General features: G+C 52.9%; 1 pseudogene across 1 annotated transcript; it reads left to right on the top strand.

Moving 5' to 3' along the window:
* The first annotated feature begins 18,493 nt into the window (after positions 1 to 18,493).
* Positions 18,494 to 19,422, top strand: LOC311176888 (olfactory receptor 14A16-like; annotated as a pseudogene). The gene has a single exon. The product of its transcript is annotated as an olfactory receptor 14A16-like (transcript).
* The last annotated feature ends 310 nt before the right edge of the window (positions 19,423 to 19,732 follow it).

Here is a 19,732-nt window from a genome sequence, read left to right as displayed (position 1 = left end):
CTCTGTATTGTAGAGTTTTCACATTCTGGGATAAAAACTTAGCAAAGGGATTGCTAGTTTCTATGGGATTTCCATTTTTATTTACTTAGGACATCTCCAAACCATTTTCCTAGAGGCTTTACCTACTTACATTCCCACCAACAGAGGTGAGAGTTCCTTTCTCTCCACATCCACACAACATCAGTTGTGTTCAGTCTTTTTGATTGGCCCATTCTCATAGGGGTGGGTGACAAGTCATTGCAGTTTTAAGTTGTGTTCCCCTTATAATTATAGCTACTGAACAATATTATTTGGATTAAAGGTTTGGATGTGATAAAGTCATAAATACTTGAGGAACTATGCCACCCTACTGCACATCCACCCCACAGATGAACTTGGGAACACAACTCCAAGGCCCCTAGGACAAGAAAAATGAGCATGTAGGAACAAATGTGCCCCACCACACTAGAGAGTTCACAAACCACTATAAAAACAGGTCCCTGAACTGGGAGAAAATATGCGCACATCATGCATCTGACATGGGGCTGGTTTCCATTCATACAAGGTATGTCACAGCCCAACAACAAAAACCAGACACCCCAGTCAAGAAGTGGGTAAGAAACCAACATAGACATTTCCAAGGAGGACACCCAGTTGCCCTGCAGAGTCGTCGGCAGATGTTATTGGGGTTCTAAACCATGCATGCTCCTGAACTTTGCCTGCATGTCATGACACTGGCTGACCTCAAATGCATTTTGTTAAATCCCCAGAGATTAGCACATCCTACATGGAATAGCTGTAGTCTAGTTCATAATTTTATAATTACATAATAGAAACTAATAATGATGGATTAGTTCTGTCATACTGTTTCCTTGTGATTTTTGAGTGATGCAAATTATGGTGTTTTAATTCATCACATATAATATATACTTTACAACATTTTCATTTTATCTTCACAGATTGTACATGTACACTGGAGTCCACATTCTCGAGTTTGTTGTCTAAGAAGACTTAAATATGGGAAATGTGTTCCTAAATATTAAAAAAAAAAACCTCTTTCTCATCCAAGTTGAACAGAAATGAGTAATTATACTTTTTACTAATTTATGACCATGATATTTTCAGTGATGACACAGGTTCCACCAAGACCCCAGTGAGCAGCAGCCCCAGTCATTCCCCAGAACCTCCCATAAACTTTTCCCTGTGTGGAACTCTAAAAGGACACCTGGCCCAAGGAGGCACTAATCCTGGCTCTGGGCCCTGCTTATCCACACCCACCCCTTCACTGAGCAGAAGGAAAGGGGGTGTCCTCTCCCAGGAGCATCTCAGGCTCCCCAGAGTGCCCAGGGAGGTCACCTCTCCCTGTACCAGGAGCCCACCCAGCACAGTGGGGAATAGCTGGGTCTGTGCTCCAGTCTGAGGGCTTGGGGGAAGACCTTCTGGGGGATGTGGGCTCCTGAACCTGGCAGGATGGCTTCTTCTCAGGGACCAACCCAGACAGAAGCTGAAGTGGGAAGGGGAAGCTCTGGCCCCCAAGTTGGGAAGGTCATCCTAGGTCATGATTCCAGTGAGCTCTGAGCCAGACCAGGTCCCACAGACTCTGTAGCACACTGAAATGGAAAGTACATCTGCCACTTCTTGCTGAATAATGCTGTGTAGACTGTATGGGGAAAAAAAAAAGACCTGAAGGAGTGGACTGCAGGGTAAATGGGTTAAAAAAAATCACTTTTTCAGCCCTACTGCCATTAGCCACTATGGCTAACACCTGAGGTCTTGCACATGTGCCTATGATTGTGGACACCTGGGCCCAGAAAGCATGGAGCATGCACATATGTTAATGGGGACCCCTGTGCCAAGGGATGAGGGGATATAGGGGTTGGGTCATCTGAGATCCAGAGGGAGGGGAGACAGTCCCAGAAAGCTGAGGGAGAGAGCTGGTCTGTTCCAATACAGCATGAAAGCTCTAAATATCTACATGTAAATATCTACTGAAGGCTCCAAAATTATCTTTGTGTCCTTGAGAGATGACAATGAACCTACCTGTCTTTGGATGGTTGAAAAACAATTGATGTTGTCGGCAGGATATGACTCCGAGAGCAGACATACCACGTGGCATCTACAAATGGAATCAAAGACAATATCAGAGTTGCTGGGAACCACAGATGGTGGCCAAAGTCCAAGAAGAGCTAAAGATGCTGCAGGAGCACAGGAGGCAGACAACGTCTGGGAGATGGAGGACAAGCACTGGGAACACCTTGGACCTCATGGGGAAGAAAAGACATCCCTGCAAAGACTGGCCCACTATACCCCTGAGGCAGCAGACTCATAAGGAAAAAAGTAGGACCCCATCCATTATTCGGAGCTTGCCCAGTGACAAAGATGACACTGACTGACTTGCACAAACAATCCTGCCAGAAGGCGGAGAACTTTGGGACCTGGGGGTGGACAGAATAATTTACCCGCCACAGGAGATGAAGATCAAAGAATGGGCCTGTCAGCCTTGGTGGCTTAAATCAAACTTATCTGCTGCCCGGCACTCCCAGGGCCACAGGGTGGCTGTGCCTGGCACTAGGGAACAGTGAAAAAATCCTGAAGGGGTGGATTGTAGGGCTTATGAGGTAAAAGTCAGGCCTTTTGCCCCCTCCTGCCATAAGCCTCTGTGGCTGTCACCCAAAGTCTTGTACATGTGCATGTGAGTGTGGACACCTGGGCCCAGAGAACATGGGACATGTGTATATGTAAACCAAGGGATGAGGTGGTATAAGGGCAGTATCACTCTGAGATCCAGAGGGCGGGAGATGCCAGAGAAATGCTGAGGGAGAGAGCTGATCTGTCCCCCGAGTCAGTGTTAAAGACCTGAAAAGTCTACCAAGTCCACAAAATTATCTTTTCATGTGAGAGAACTGACCATGACCTGCACAGCCTGGGGCGGCTGCAAAACGTGGCCCTAAGCAAGGTTCCCAGAGCCTGTGTTTGAAGATAAATTAGCCTTTCAATGATGTTCATTTCTAATGTGTTCATTTCTAATGTTTTTGGAGAAGCCATTTTAATATTTCTGCACAACTACAGAATATAGTAGCAGTAACTCTTCTAGTCACTGCAAAATCATTGAGATATTTGTTTAAATGACCAGGGAATGGTCGAGGACATTGCTAGGAAGAGTCTCAGCCCAACCTTTCCACTCTGGATCAGGTCCAATGAAGGTCAATTACTGCTGTTCCCCTCTAAGTGTGGGCAGGATGCGAAGACCACCACAGACACCACACCCCCCAATCTAGTCAACACTGTGGCATAATCTACTTGGTAAATTATTCATTTCCCAAAGCATTTCACACAGTCAAGGCCACCCACAAAAGGCCTCTTACTGCACATTTGAAGACACAACAGTCATGACATCAAACCCCAGGAATCTCAAACCATGAAGAACCATCCACCAGAACCACTCCAACTGCAAAGGCCCCTCTCCTTGTGAAGATATAGGAGACACATTCTCACTAGCAGTAGCGATTCAGCTTCAGACAAGACTGGTAGGTGCTGAGAATGGACCTGCAAAAAAATAAACAAAAGCACACAGAGTAAATTTGTGATGACGTGAACCATTCCCACTTCAGAAGATTCAGTTTTCTTTGTTCAATTCTTTTGAAATTCTCTTTGTCTTCCTTCCCTCTTTCCTTCCTCCTTTAGTTCCATCCTACTTTATTCATTTCCCTTCCTCCTGCCTCAACCCCTTCACAACCATCTCTGCAGGCCTCCCCAGGAAGGGCTTCACAGGGGGTGACAGCGACTTTGCAGCTGCCTGTGGCCGTGGTTCATCCGTGGCTCTGACGACGGGGCCACACCCGGGTCCCCTGTGGTTGGTCAGTGGAGGCAGATGGAGCCTGAGGAGGACCTGCTCACGGAGTATCCTGAGACCCCCTGACTGCACTGACGACTCAGAAGGTTCATTACTGGGGACACCATTAAGATGTCCATGGGGACACGGGACACCTGGTCCTCTCGGGGTGAGGTCCATGAGGAAGGGGACCCGGGGACGGTGTCAGGGCCTGGGGGCGGCGAGAGATGGAGATAGCGAGCCCTGTGGCCTGTCTGCGGAGTCAGTGAGCGGGAAGCCTGGACCCGGACATCAGAGGCCAGCACAGCAGAGGGCAGCGGGTGACCCAGCCATCGAGTGAGGTTTGCTTTTCCTCCTGTCTCTGTGAGGGCGAGAGTTTTGTGGGAAGCAACTTCTGAGACAGCAGGTGTGTCACACCAGACTGAGGTGTCTGTCAAATAATTTTTTAAAAAGTAAGTTTTTTAAATCTTAAATTATAATTTATTGACATATTTCATTTAACCCATACATCAAAGCGTTGGCATTTCAACATGAATTATTTATGCTACTGCTGTGTTTCCAATGGTGACTTCGTTTTTTCTTTATTGAGGTAACATTGTTTACAACACAGTATCATTTCCAAAAGCATTTTGTATTTCAGAAGAACAGTAGTGAAAATAGTCATCTTATAAATGAAAACTAATAAATTATAAAGGTGGATCTAGTTCAGTTTCAGAATGCCTTGTTATTCTGGGATAATTTTATTTTAAGGTGTTCCACAGAATATGATCTTTCGTGCATTTATTATTTTATAATATTCTGACCTAGGGTATATAGGGCAGTTATTGTTTTGTAACTAATTTTTAATATTTAGCACTCTGAGTTGAAAGTATATAATGTTACATGAAATCACATTTAATGGATGTATTTAGGGAGCAGCGGAGAAAATCTGAAAGGAAATTTAAAATTATGCTAATTGTTTAAAAAGGGAAGGTACACATCCTCATCCCTAAACTATCATGACAAGAAAGGGAGTCAGACAGAAATTCATGACTTTTTCTCCTAATTTTGTCAATGTAAATAAATATGTATTCTAAATCACTGAAAGTTTTTTCCTCGGCTACATTTTTTGAGTTTATTTTTCTTGTTTTCATTAAATTAGCTGGAATTGTTTCTTTTATCTTACAATAGTCATATTTCACTACATTCTCCTAAAAATCCTGTTCCATCACCCCATAGGGGGAGGAGAGGAAGAGATGGGGGAGGAGGAGAGTGGACAGGGCTGCTCCGTGTCCAGACGTCCCCACGCACGGGCCTGGTGGGATGAACAAACCTGCACATGGAGGGGGAAGCAGCGAGGCTGGAGCGGTGGGGAGGGGCTGTTAGTCTGGCTGTGGATCAACCAGAGCAGAATCCTATGATCAGCTGAAATGTCCCTCCTTCCTGATCCCAGATCCTGTGTGATAAAGGCGTGTTTCTGGAGCTGAACACAGAAGGCTCAATAGAAAGTGAAAGACATGGAGCTGCTCCACTCCACACCCTGAGAGTGACCTCTGGGGCACACCTGACTGTCCATGCCGGTGTCATCTATACTCAGACTGGAAGGCTTCACTCATGTTTTATTTTGCTCAAATTTTTATACAGATGACGGCCCCAGTGGTGACCAATCTCACAGCCGTGACAGAATTCATCCTCCTTGGGTTCCCCACCAAGGGCACCACGGGCTTCCTGCACCTGCTGCTCTTCTCCCTGGTCTACCTGGGCGCCCTGCTGGGGAACGGGCTCATCGTCCTCATCACCACCCTGGACCTGCACCTCCACACCCCCATGTACTTCTTCCTGAGGGGTCTGTCCTTCTCGGACCTCTGCCTCCTCTCAGCCATGGTCCCTAAGTCCATTGCCAGCTATCTGAGGCACAGCAGCTCCATCTCCTTCCTGGGCTGTGTCGTCCAGGTCTTCATAATGATTTTTTCGGCAGGTGCAGAGATGACACTCTTAACAGTGATGATCCTTGACCGCTATGCTGCCATCTGCCACCCCCTGCACTATGAGGTCCTCATGAGCAGGGACAGGTGTGTGCAGCTGACAGCTGTGTCCTGGCTGGGTGGGGGTCTCTATGCTGTGATGAACACAGCTGGAACCTTCTCCTTGTCCTACTGCGGGTCCAGCGTGGTCCACCAGTTCTTCTCTGACGTCCCCCAGTTATTGGCTATTTCCTGCCCTGGAAATTTAATCAATGAACTTGTCCCCATGTTCGTTAGTGTGACATTGGATATGGGTTGTTTTACTTTCATCGTCATTTCCTATGTCCACATCTTCTCTGCTGTCAGGAAGATCCCATCCACAGAAGGGAAGGCCAAAGTCTACTCCACCTGCCTTCCCCACCTGCTGGTTGTGGTGCTGTTTGTATCCACTGGATTCTTTGCTTATCTGAAGCCGACCTCAGGGACCCCGTCCATGTCTGACCTGGTCATTTCTATGTTCTACACGGTGGTGCCCCCCACCTTTAATCCCGTCATCTACAGTCTGAGGAACCAAGCCATGAAGTTGGCTGTGGGGAGACTGATGAAGGGGCAGTACTGTAAGATGTGAGATATCCCAATCTAAAATTATAACCCCCGATTTATTCAGTTTTTCCCTCTAACTCTTCATGTGATCATTTATAAAGTACAGATTTCTTGCAATAGGATTTTTCCTTTTCCAGAATTTTATATTCTCATATTCTTCCACAAGCTCTAGCTTCCTAAATACTGCTTTCACTTGCCAAAACTCCAGCTGTGTGATGTTCATAAACTGAATTCCCACTCATGGTTGAAAACATGGTTAGAAAAATGTTCTAGAACTCACACATCACCAACATTTATGTGAAATGAAGCAGTGGTAAAGGAGGTCTGTCTCGGGAGCACACGGTCATGGGACCACAGTCCTGGGCACTCGGTACCCACAGCTTCTGTGTCTCTCCACTGAGGGTCCCGTCCTTGTGCAGGGGAGGGGAGACAGAGAGTGCCCCCCCCATCCCTCACGATTCCTCACGGGGCGTCTTCCTCTAGGAGAAGTTCCTGTTGCTGCTCCAAGGACAAAGGAAACCCCACCTGACTCTGCCAGAGGTGGAAGGATGGACGCTTCCTTGGTTAGTAGGAATCTATGAACGAAACCTGGAAGGGATGGAATGTTAATTTCTATGATGCCTTTTGGATGCCAACGTGACTGCACCCCTCGATGTGGTGTTTTCAAAAGTAGTTATATAAATTATCTTGGAAGAACTATGTTTCTACTTAAATATTTATAATTTTTAATTTGTTGTGTTTATTTTTAGGTTCCTTAGTTTCCCAGATTGTATCTTGATTCTATACCAGGTCTTCCTCTCTACCTTCATGTAGATTAAAGTAAAGTTCATTTTTCTTCTACTTTGGGAACTAGGTTTTCTTTATTATGTAAAACATTATGCAAAATAAAGCCTGGCAATATTTGTTAATTCTACACGTCTCCCTGCATGTAAGGAGGTTCCCATATCGTTTCCCTAACACTGAGAACGTGGGCTGGGTGATGCACTTTGTCCGGGAGCAGGTCACTGAGTCTCCAAACTCTCCTGACTGATGATCACATATTTATCCATGAAAATGTTTCTTATGATAATACATGTAGTTAACCACAAGACCTGACTGTCCATTCAAATCTCAGAATACAACATGAGCTAGAAAATCACTCAAATTAGGGGCCTCCCTGGTGGTGCAGGAGTTAAGCGCAGCGCTAGGAGGCTATCAGCAGCCACTGCAGCAGGAGTTCCATCCCCAGACAGGGAGCAACCCACATGGCTCAGCAGACCCCTCCTGTCTCCCGCTGCTCCCCTCAGCAGTGGATTTCAGTAGATCCGCCTGTTCTGCTCCCCACTCTGTCTCTGGTGAGTCCTCTCTTCCCCACACCTCTGGCCTGCACCCCAGCTCTTGTGTGCATAAATAAATAAACCTTAAAAAAAAGAAACTGAGAAATAAAATGAGTCAAAGTAATAATCATTTCAGTGATAATATGAGATCATAGTCGCCTGCCCCTTTGGGATATGACGTCATTCGCTGGGCAGCCGTGTCCCTCACCCCGGCCTCGCCCAGCCCCGGGCTCCAAGCGCAGCCTCCTGATCCCCAACCCGCGCGGCCCTGGGGGCCGGGTCCACCTCGCAGAGCCCTTTGGGCACAAATATCCACATTTCAGTCAAAGGCGAACACGCAGGGGAGGTCCTGGGACTTGCCCTGTGTGTCCTCCCGGCCCGCGGGCCTGCGCTGGACCTCACGCCGTGACCGCAGTAACCAGCCGGACACGCGCCATGGAGAGGGGTTCCCAGGGGCGCCTCAGGCAGGCCCGGCACCACCTGGGCCTCCGGGGCCCTCTCGCGGCCGGGGTGGTCACTCTACTGCTGGCCCGCCAGGGGTGGACGGGACACCACACGTGCTGCCCATGTCTGCCCGCGGGCGATGGCCTCGGACACGCTGGGCGGGGGAGCCCAGGGCCCCCCTCTCCTGCCTTCTCCCCATCCGCCTCCGCCTCTGCGACCACGGGGCGGGGCTGCCCCTGGTGACCACTGTGGGGTCAGGCCCAGATGGCCCGAGCGGTGGACACACGGTGGCTTTGGCGCAGCCAGAGACGGACCTGAGAGGCGTGGGGCGGCCAGCCCGGGCCCGGCGCGGAGTCGGGTTCTGGGCCCTGGTCACCAGCCCAGGTCGCAGGCCAGGGCGGGGCCGTGGACACTCCCCCGAGGAGAGGGGGGCGGGGCCGTGGACAGTCCCCCGAGGGGGGGCGGGGCCGTGGACACTCCCCAGGGAGGGAGGCCGGGCCGTGGACACTCCCCGGGGAGGGAGGCCATCCGGGCAGCGGACCCCAGAGGTGAGTCCAGGCGTCGAGCCGGGCGCGGGCGGGTCCGGCCGAGTCGCCACGGAGCCCAGGACCGCCCTTTATGCACTGCCTGATCCTGGACGGACCAATCAGGTGTGAGCTATGAGCTTGATGGGAGCTGAATGGGCCAATCAGACGCAGGATTGAATCATGGGCCAATCAGACTCGTGGGCGGGGCCGCCCGGGGGGATATAAAGCGGGGTGGGGGCTCAGGGGCCTACTCGCCCAGCGTTGAAACGGGGGTGTCCCTGCCTCTGGGTGACGCTCCGGAAGCCGGCGGGAGGAGAGGCGCGCCGCGGGCGCCGCGGGGCCGGCAGAGAATCCAACGACGTCCAGGCGCGGGCTCGGTCCTGTCCTGTGTCCCCGCGGCCGAGGCGGCCCAAGGCCCGGCCCCCCCTCAGAGCAGGGCGCTGCCCGGACCCCGGAGCGGGGGACACTCCGGCTCTGACGCCGCCCCCGGGGGGCCAGGAGGGACCCCGCACGCGCCCCTGACCCGGGCGCCCGGCCCGCGGTGACCGGGGGTGACCACGACCGCTGGCCGGAGCTGCCCGCGCGCCCGGGGCAGCGCCCGCTTCTGGGCCCATCGGGCGGGACCCCGGCGCCTGCACGGAGCCGCTGGCCGCGGGGCGGGTGGACGCGGGGCTGGGGTGGGCGCCGAAGCCCAAGCGACCTGTGGACGGGCCAGGCTGACCCCATGGGCACCCATAGGTGCAGAGCGTGTGGACCCTCGTGTCTCTGAACCGCTGGTGTTTGAAGCGGCCCTCTTCTGGCTGGGGTGGGGAGAGGCTTTCGGGGGGCCGAGAGATGGGGCTGAGGTGGGGTCTGGGAGCAGCGCCCTCGAGCACCTGACAGCTCCGGAGCTGGGTCCTCCCCCCACCCGGGGTCTCCAGTCCAGCCTCCTTCCAGTCCCGGCGCCATCTTGCTGGACCTGCTGCCCACTTGGCCTGGGGACACTGGGGATACGGGACAGGACAGGGCATGGGGTCAGGACGCTCGTCTCCTGCTGTATTTCCTTGGGAGACCTGGTAGGGCTCTGAGCACACGGGGGAGAACCTGCACCCGGGAGGGAGTCCCCCACTTCCCTGGTTCAGGCCCCAAGCCACAGACCAGCGTGTGGACAGGTCAAGACAGAGCCCAGCCTGGGGACTGACCTGAACTGTAAGATAAAAACACAATTCGGTCAAATATGACACTGCAAGTTTTGTTACATCTGTCAGTGCTGAGAATAACATGGTATTTAAATTAAAATAATTGGGGGTAACATGAGCAAATTCATATATTTCTTGGTTTTCCTCCTCTCCCTCCCCCTCCTGCCTCCACATTTCCCCATCCCCCACACACCCATTTCCCAGATCCCCATGAGGGGTGCACAGTGGATGCCGGTGACCTTCCTGCTCCCATTGGATGTGGTTCTTCCGTGGCTTTGACGACAGGGCCACCCCCAGGTCCCCGTGGCAGGGTCAGTGGAGTGTGGTGGAGCCTGGAGGACAAGTACATTCATTTACATGGATGTGTAAACCGATAACAGAATCGCCTCTGACACACTCAGTGCACTAATGGTCACTGAATGTGCTACAGGACGACGGCAATTAAGACAGTGAACTCAGAAAAGGGCACTTGTCCTTCTGGAGGAGGGTCCCCGAGGGCTGGAATCTGGACCGTGTCCAACACGCGGACGCCAGCTCCAGAGCTCAAATAGCCCAGCCCTGAGGCCCTGCTCTGTCCATGAGGCGGCGCAGGACGGGGTGCAACATCCTGTGAGTGCTCAGAGGCTCCCCACGAGCCCGACCATGGAGTGAGAGGCCGGGACGCCCTCTGTCCCGCCATGGGGACACCCTCAGGAGAGAGACAGGACAAGGCTGCTGGATCTTTCCCCCCAGACTGCAGGTATCTGCCCCCAGCCGTTTGCAGGGGAGAATCCACTCACACTTGAAAGTTTTTATTTTTTTATTTATTTATTTGTTTGTTTGTTTGTTTATACAAGCACTGGGTACAGTCAGAAGCGCGGGAGGGTGAGAGAATTCACCAGAGCCAGAGCGGGGAGCAGAGCAGGCAGAAGGACGGAAGTACACTGCTGAGGGGAGCAGCGGGTGGCAGGAGAGGTCTGCGCGCCATGCGGGACCCTCCTCCAGTGGCCGGGGAGCAGCCGGGGATCGAACCGGCGCCGCGGTGGCTGCGGGCAGCTTCGCAACCCAGCGCTCAACCGCTGCGCCACCGGGGAGGCCCACTTGAAAGTTTTTAGATTTCAAGTTTCATTTTACATTGGAGAGAGCATAGCAGTTAGAATCTTATTTTATAAATAATGAAACTAATAAATTCTAAAGGTGCACAAGTGGCTGAATTTCACAATTCCATATTCTCCTGGGATGAATTTCAATGAGAGAAAATAACTTTTTTTATTTTAACTGTTCCAAGTATTATGACTTTTCATAACATCATCAAGAAGTAGATCATGATTTATGATGCATCTAACATCACATCGTCACTGTGGTTGGGCGCTCAGCACAGTGTGTCCGTGTGTGTTCAGTGTCAGATACAATCAAAACACTTGATGCGATTAATGGGAGGGATGCTAAACTTAATATGAAATTAAAAAAATACTTAATGTTAAAAATCAGAATGTTATGTCATTTTGTCCTTAAATCTTATGACCTCTATGTCAAGAAGAGATTCAATAACTTTTTAGAGCAACTTTGGGGAGAGTTTCACAGCTCTGACAATGAAGTGTGGGTGGCAGGGACATCTGACTATTTATGGACCTGGACTTGGGGTTTTTCTCCAACTCAGTCAATCAAGGATTGTTAGTGATATTGCAAAAGGAAGAGTAACAGGTTTTTTTTAAAAAAGTCAAGAAGAGATTTGTGCAAAATATATTTCATCATTACATTTAAAATAATCAAATGATTTCTACAACTCCAAATTGTACCCTAATTTATTTTATAATTAAACAATATTGGATTGTTTACACTAATGTATATCCACAAAGTTATTTCCTATATTCTCAAAAATCCTGCCTTCCCAGGGCCTGCCCCTCCGTCACCCCACAGAGGGGGGAGAAGGTGAGATTGGGGAGGGGAGAGCGGGCAGGGCTGCCCCGTGTCCAGGCGTCCCCACTCACGCACGGGCCTGGGGGGAAGAACAAACCCGCACCCGGGGGACCCGGGGCCCTGGGACCAGCAGGGACAGCCACACGCACAGACCGTCCTGCTCGGGCCTGGAGCCGCCTCCTCCCTGCACAGACGTGCATGAGTCTGAGGGGGACAGAGGGGCCGGGAGGGACCCGGGGTGGACGAGCCCATCCTGCAGGAGGGACGTGTGGGGGTGACCCAGGAGGAGACTCTGCGGGAAACGGGGTCTCTGGGTCCTCAGATGTGGGGCGTCAGGGGCAGGGAGATTAGGAGAGGAGGGGATGGACCAGGAGGCAGCAGGGAGGCTGCAGGGGCAGGAATCTGACAGAGGAGGCGTCAGGACACGCCGCCCGGGGACGCCGAGCCCAGATCATTCAGTTCCAGGACAGTGTCAGGTCCTGGGGAGCAGGAAAACGGGGACCCGCACACCCCACCTCCCTGCACACCTCTCCCTGTGGGGCCTCCCCAGACAGGGCTGTGCTGGAGGAGCAGGGACAGGCTCTCCAGGGTGGGGAGGGGCTGGGCAGGGTCCCGTGTCCTCTGGGGCTGTGCCCTGGACAACCTCTGGGAGGTGTGCTGGGCGGAGATGCTGGGGCCTGGGCAAGAGTAAGAGCAGCCGGACTGGGGCGGGGTGCGTAGCGTGGGAGCTTTGTTGAGATTTTTGACAGATAAGAGATTCTAATGTGTTCAAGTTTTGTAGGAGACAGTTGAAATTTGAGTCTCTCACCAATCTGGCAGACATATTTGGAGAATATAATAATGCCACATTCACATTAGAAGGAAATAAATGGGTTGAATAAAACTGTATACACAGATGACGATACTAGAATCCACAGAACCTAGAAAGAATAATTATGTAGAAAATACATTGAATTATTAACTGATATTGATAACCCTTATATTTTCAATATTGGAAGACTGGCTTTTCCCACTTTCTTCTTTTACACAGATGACGGCTCCAGGGGTGACCAATCTCACGGCCGTGACAGAATTCGTGCTCCTGGGGTTCCCCACCCAGGGGGCCATGGGCTTCCTGCACCCGCTGCTCTTCTCCCTGGTCTACCTGGGCGCCCTGCTGGGGAACGGGCTCATCGTCCTCATCACCACCCTGGACCGGCACCTCCACACCCCCATGTACTTCTTCCTGAGGAGTCTGTCCTTCTCGGACCTCTGCCTCATCTCAATTACTGTCCCCAAGTCCATCGCCAGCTCTCTGAGGCACAGCAGCTCCATCTCGTTCCTGGGCTGTGTCGTCCAGGTCTCCATGATGCTTATTTCTGTTGGTACAGAGATGCACCTGCTCACAGTGATGAGCCTTGACCGCTATGCTGCCATCTGCCACCCCCTGCACTATGAGGTCATCATGAGCAGGGACAGGTGTGTGCAGCTGACAGCTGTGTCCTGGCTGGGTGGGGGTGTCATCTCTGTGGTTCTCACAGCTGGAACCTTCTCCTTGTCCTTCTGTGGGTCCAACGTGGTCCACCAGTTCTTCTGTGACGTCCCCCAGTTACTGGCTATTTCCTGCTCAGGAAATGTAATGAGCAAACTTGTCCCTGTTCTCGTTATTGCGTTGTTGTGTATCTGCTACTTTATTTTCATCATCATTTCCTACGTCCACATCTTCTCTGCTGTCAGGAAGATCCCATCCACAGAAGGGAAGAGCAAAGTCTACTCCACCTGCCTTCCCCACCTGCTGGTTGTGGTGCTGTTTATCTCCAGTGGATGTTTTGCTTATCTGAAGCCGACCTCAGGGACCCCGTCCACGTCTGACCTGGTCATTTCTATGTTCTACACGGTGGTGCCCCCCACCTTTAATCCCGTCATCTACAGTCTGAGGAACCAAGCCATGAAGTCTGCTGTGAGGAGACTGATGAAGGGCCAATACTCTAAGATGTGAGATACCACAATCTACAATTATAACTTCATTAATTCAGCTTTTCCCCTCTAATTCTTACATGTCATCGTTTATAAAGCATAGACTTCTTCCATTAGCATTTTTCCTTTTTCAAAAACTTATATTCTCATAATCTTCCATAAACTCCTGTTTCCTAAAATCCTGCAATCCTTTCCCAACCCCTCCCCGTGTGATGTTCATAAAGTGAATGCGGTTCAGTTAAAAACATGTATTTGGTGCTCAAAGAATTTCCTAGAACTCACACATCTCCCACATTTATGTGAAATGAAGCAGTGGTCGAGGGGTCCATCCTCAGGCACACACAGGCACGGGACCCCAGTCCTGGCCGCTCGGGCCTCACAGCCTGTGTGTGTCTCCACAGAGGGCCCTGTTCCCTGTGGAGAGGAGGGGAGACAGCTGAATGGGGTCCCCCACCCCTCACGATTCCTCATGGAGTGTCTTCCTCTAAGAGACATTCATGCTTTTGTTCAAAAGACAAGGGGAATCTGCTCTTGGATCTGATGGAGCTGGGAGGATGGACTGTCCTTGGGGAAAAGGAATCTGTGATTGAGCGCAACAACTGGTGTGAATACTAATTCCTTAATATCGAATTTGATTGTAATAGGACTGGACTGTGTGACGCACTATAATAAAATTAAAATGCGTGTGAATTATTACTGAGGAACTACATGTGTACAGTTAAAATGTGAAGGTTTTAGACATTTGTTCTTGTGTGTTTGTGTTTAGGTTCCCTTAGCTTTCAAAATTGTATTGGATGCCTCACAGCTGGACGTCTTTTTCTTTAAGATATGTTCATTTATGCATTGAAGAGCTGGGGTGTGAGCTAGAGGTGGGTGGGGGGGTGAGCGCATTCCCCAGAGACAGAGCGGGGAGCAGGACAGACGGATCTACTGGAACCCACTGCTGGGGGGAGCAGCGGGGAGACAGGAGGGGTCTGCTGCGCCCTGTGGGTCGCTCCCTGGCAGGGAATCGAACTCATGCTGCAGAGGCTGGGTCCGCGACAGCGCTGAGTGCAACCCCTGCACCACCGGGAGGCCCTGGCGCCTGGACTTGTGGTCAGTGTTCCTGTGGAGAAGATTTAAGTCCTTTTCTTCTACTTTGGAGCGATGCCCTTTTACATTATGTGAAAAACTTTATATAAAATAAAGCACGGCGATATTCAGAATTTTTATTCTCGGGCAGCTTCTGTGCTGTCCACGCCAGCGCCTCCCGGCTGCTCACCCTCCCTGAGGACACGAGCCGGGGGAGGCTCCCCCAAGGCGTCCTCCCTGCAGCGGGACACGGTGTCTCCACGCGCCCCGCGGATCACAGCGTGGGAGAGTTTCGTGCCGCGGATTTACCGGTTGTGGGCTCTGCGCTCCCCTGATGACCAGCTGGCCGGGCCTCGAGCAGCACCACAGCCGCCCCGTGGCCTCATGACCGCCCCAGCCCATAGAGACTCTCCCCAGAGGCGATGACCCCGCCGGGCCCCTGCGGCCACACCCCTGCCGAGCAGGAGAAAAGGGGGTGTCCCTCCCGGAGCGCCTCGGGCCCAGGAGAGCCCGGGGTGCTGCGGTGGCCACACCCTGGCGAGCGGGCGCCATGGAGGGCTGCCCGGGCGGGGCGCCGCCGAGGAGCCAGGCCGGCCCGTGGTCCTGGACCCGCAGGGGCAGCCGTGGGGCCCGGGGACCCCGGGAAGGCGGGCGGGGCGGGAGGGGGCGGGCGCCGCAGGTCTCGGGGTCGGCGTCCCCGGGCCTCTCACCGCCCGCAGCCCTGAGGTGGGGACGAGCCCTCCCGGGCCGCGCGGTCGGTCCACGGTAGGCTTCTGGGGTCCCGAGTCCGGCACCGGGGACCAGCCCCCCGCGCCCCCCTCGCGACGCGCGCCCCTGACCAGGGAACGCCGCCTGGACGGGCGGCCGCTCGCGGGGGCCACGGGGGACCCGCGGGGCGTCTCCTGCCGGCGCCAGGGGCGCCCGTCCCCCCGCCGGCCCCGGGCAGCGCGTGTCCCTCGGCCTCGGCCTCGCGGGGGGCGGGGGGCAGCGCAGGGCCGGGCTCCGGGCCTTGTCCTCGGTGTCTGCGCCGCCCCCGCCCCTGACTCTGGACTAAGCGGGGAGCCCCGCGCCCCCTCTTCCACTCGCCGGACGCCCTCCGGAGACAGCGCCGGGCGGGCGGGGCGCCGCGGCGGCCCCGGGGAGCGTTGGGCGGTGGACGGGCCGTCCAGGCGCTGACGCTGGGCGCCCGGTCCCCCAGGGTCGCGTCCTGCTCGCGGGTCCCCAAGGACCCGACGGCGCCGCTGACCCCGGAGGCTCACTACCGGGCGCCGCCGAGAAGCCCCGGGGACGGGACACCGGGCCCCCGAGGCCCCGGGGAGCGCGCGGACATGTCAGGCCCGGGGCACAGAGGAGGCAGCGCGCCCTGCCCGCCGCGGAGTCAGCGCCAAGGCTGGGCCGGACGGCGGGGGCGGTCGGGGGTTCGAGTCTCCTCCAGCGCCCCGAGGGCGAGTTCGCGGGAGCCCCACGGGCCGCGGGGCGCCCCGGCCTGGACGTGGGGCGCGGTGAGTGGGGCGCGCCCGGGTGATCGGGGTCTCTGTTCTCTTTCTGTCTCCGCGGGTCGCGGAGCTGCGGCTCAGGGTCGGCCTTTCCTGGGAGCAGCGGCCCTTGCTCTGGGTCCTGCCGGAGGGCAGCTGACTCGTCCCTTGCGGTGACGCGCCTTCCAGCCTGCATCACTGCCCAGCGCGCTCCGCGCCTCAGAGGAGCAGCAGCCGAAACACTCATCGTATAAACCACAATTAATAAATTCTAAGGTGCACAAACAGCTCCGCTCCAGAGGGCCGTGTCGTTCTGGGAGAGTTTCTAAGAGAGACGTTATATAAATACATTTTTTATCTTCAGGTGCTGTATCTGAGAACTGTCGTACCGGAGCCGTGCTATTCAGCGTTTAGAACTCTGCGTTAAAAGTGTGTAAGTGTTTGATAAAATCGCATTTGATGGGGGCCTCCCTGGTGGTGCAAGGGGTTGAGTCTCAGCAATACCGAGCCAGAGGCATCCCTGACCCCTCCCGTGTCTCCCGGCTGCTCCCCTCAGCAGGGGGTTTCAGTCCGTCTGCCTGCTCTGCTCCCCACTCTGTCTCTGGTGAATCCTCTCACCCCTGCACCTCTGGCCTGTACCCCAGCTCTTGTAACCAAAAATAAATTGATTTTTAAAAAAAAAATCACATTTAATGGAATTATTTAAGAAATAGTAGAGACTCCAGAGGAAATTTAAAACAATACTAACTATTTAAAAAGGGAAAGCCACACACGTTCATCCCTAAACTACTATGAAAAGCAGGTGAGTCAGACAGAAATTCATGACCTTTTCCCGGAATCTGTGCTGATCTTTCTATTTCCTTCACAATATGATAGAACATCTGGAAATCGGACTATTATGGATGTGATATTGTTTTTATTTTAACTCCACACAGCAATATAAATATGTATTATAAATCACTGAATAAGTTTTTAATAGGATACAACAGGTTCGAAACTTATTTTTTCTTGTTTTCATTAAAATAGCTGAAATTGCTTCTCTAATCTCTTATAATACATTTAAATCACCACATTCTCCTAAAAATCCTACCTTAACCAGAAAAAATGATTTCATCATTACAAATATTATTCTAAACCACTCCAGAGATGTCTCCACCTATGACCACCTGGTATTTTCATTTATCTTCTAGTTTCTATTGAATTTTTAAATTTCTGTCCACCACTGCATTTCCCTCCCCAGGGCCTGCCCCTGCGTCACCCCACAGACGGGGGAGAGGATGAGGTTGGGGAAGGGGAGAGAGGGGAGAGGGCAGAGCTGCCCATGTCCAGGCGTCCCCACTCACGCACAGGCCTGGGGGAGGAACAAACACGCACCCGGGGGACCCGGGGCCCTGGGACCGGCAGGGACAGCCACACGCACAGACCGTCCGGCTCAGCCCCGGAGCGGCCTCCTCCCTGCACAGATGTGCCTGAGTCTGAGGGGGACAGAGGGGCCGGGAGGGACCCGGGGTGGACGAGCCCATCCTGCAGGAGGGACGTGTGGGGGTGACCCAGGAGGAGACTCTGTGGGAAACGTGGTCTCTGGGTCCTCAGATGTGGGGAGTCAGGGGCAGGGAGATGAGGAGACGAGAGGACAGACCAGGAGGCAGCAGGGAGGCCACAGGGGCAGGAATCTGACAGAGGAGGCGTCAGGACACGCCGCACGGGGACGCCGAGCCCAGATCATTCAGTTCCAGGAGAGTGTCGGGTCCCGGGGAGCAGGAAAACAGGGACCCGCACACCCCATCTCCCTGCACACCCATCCCTGTGGGGCCTCCCCAGACCAGGGCTGTGCTGGAGGAGCAGGGACAGGCTCTCCAGGGTGGGGAGGGGCTGGGCAGGGTCACGTGTCCTCTGGGGCTGTGCCCTGGACAACCTCTGGGAGGTGTGCTGGGCGGAGACGCTGGGCCTGGGCAGGAGGGGGATCACGGGACTGGGAATGACTGGGCACTGCTGGTCTGTCAATTCAGTTCACTGAGAGACCTGATATTCAGGTTTTGTCATGGTCATTTAAAATTATCATTTCTTCACCAATTTATGGACACATGTTTGGACAATATATCAATAGCACATTCACATGAAATAAAATATGAATTACTCAGATAACGATAAAGCATAAATAGATTGCATACTTGTTATATGTTGATAACCCATTTTGTGTTCAATATTGGAAGATATGATAACGTTTTCTTCCTCTTTGTTTTTTTATACAGATGATGTCTCCAGGGGCGATGAATCTTACGGCCGTGACAGAATTCGTGCTCCTGGGGTTCCCCACCCAGGGGACCATGGGCTTCTTGCACCCGCTGCTCTTCTCCCTGGTCTACCTGTGCGCCCTGCTGGGGAACGGGCTCATCGTCCTCATCACCACCCTGGACCGGCACCTCCACACCCCCATGTACTTCTTCCTGAGGGGTCTGTCCTTCACGGACCTCTGCCTCATCTCAATTACTGTCCCCAAGTCCATTGCCAGATCTCTGAGGCACAGCAGTTCCATCTCGTTCCTGGGCTGTGTCGTCCAGGTCTCCATGATGCTTATTTCTGTTGGTACAGAGATGCACCTGCTCACAGTGATGAGCCTTGACCGCTATGCTGCCATCTGCCACCCCCTGCACTATGAGGTCATCATGAGCAGGGACAGGTGTGTGCAGCTGACAGCTGTGTCCTGGCTGGGTGGGGGTCTCTATGCTGTGATGCACACAGCTGGAACCTTCTCCTTGTCCTACTGTGGGTCCAACGTGGTCCACCAGTTCTTCTGTGACACCCCCAGTTATTGGCTATTTCCTACTCTGGAAACTTAATGAATGAACTTGTCCCCAATCTCATTGGTGTGGTCTGGGGTATGTGCTGTTTCATTTTCATCATCATCTCCTACGTGCACATCTTCTCTGCTGTCAGGAAGATCCCATCCACAGAAGGGAAGGCCAAGGCCTATTCCACCTGCCTTCCCCACCTGCTGGTTGTGGTGCTGTTTCTCTCCGCTGGATTCTTTGCTTATCTGAAGCCGACCTCAGGGACCCCGTCCATGTCTGACCTGGTCATTTCTATGTTCTACACGGTGGTGCCCCCCACCTTTAATCCCGTCATCTACAGTCTGAGGAACCAAGCCATGAAGACGGCTGTGGAGAGACTGATGAAGGGGAGACTCGCCAAAATGTAATGGGGAAGATGAGTTCATGACTCCATTATGAGACACTTATTTTAAATTTTCACATATTGTCCCCTTTATATTCTTATAATTTCATATATTCCATTGTACAATTTACAAATATATGCTCATTTTTAAAATATATTTACGATGACTTCATATATTCTGCTGCTCATATACTCTATTACCATTGATTGTGCTTTTTTTAACACTTAGTTGCACTTTGATATTCTCTGTACAATGAAGGTCACTGAACTTCAGCATCTGTCTGCTGTTCTCCATTTCTGCGCTCCTGCACGGAGAGGCGATGGTTGGGTTTCAC

Source organism: Talpa europaea (assembly GCF_964194135.1).
Source record: "Talpa europaea genome assembly, chromosome: 9".
NCBI lineage: Eukaryota > Metazoa > Chordata > Mammalia > Eulipotyphla > Talpidae > Talpa > Talpa europaea.
Note: the sequence above shows the minus strand (reverse complement) of the source record. Positions and strands in the feature narration are given on the sequence as shown.